The following is a 337-nucleotide window of genomic DNA, read 5'->3' on the forward strand; positions in this document are numbered from 1 at the left end:
AGAGTGATATGAGAATCTGTAGTGATTTGCACAGTATTTTGAGTAAATTAAAGCAACCCTTGATTTTCCTTATAATCAGCATGAAAAATCTGAGAACTTTTGGTACTGGGACTCTTCCTCTGGTGCTGCTTTTGCTCTATCATCTCCAGGCTGGGCAAGTGGCTATTATGGGTACTGACCACCCCCTTTCAGAGTCTTCCCTTCCGGTAACACGTGGCTGTCCCCTGCTAGCCACAGCTGCTGTGTGTGCAGGTGGTTGCTTTAGCTCTGACTGCTGGGTGTTTATTTTTGACAAGATTTAAAGCACAGACACTATTTTCAGCTGAACATATTTTCC

The sequence above is a fragment of the Octodon degus genome, unplaced genomic scaffold (genome assembly GCF_000260255.1).
Source record: "Octodon degus isolate 3935 unplaced genomic scaffold, OctDeg1.0 scaffold00508, whole genome shotgun sequence".
Taxonomy (NCBI): Eukaryota; Metazoa; Chordata; class Mammalia; order Rodentia; family Octodontidae; genus Octodon; species Octodon degus.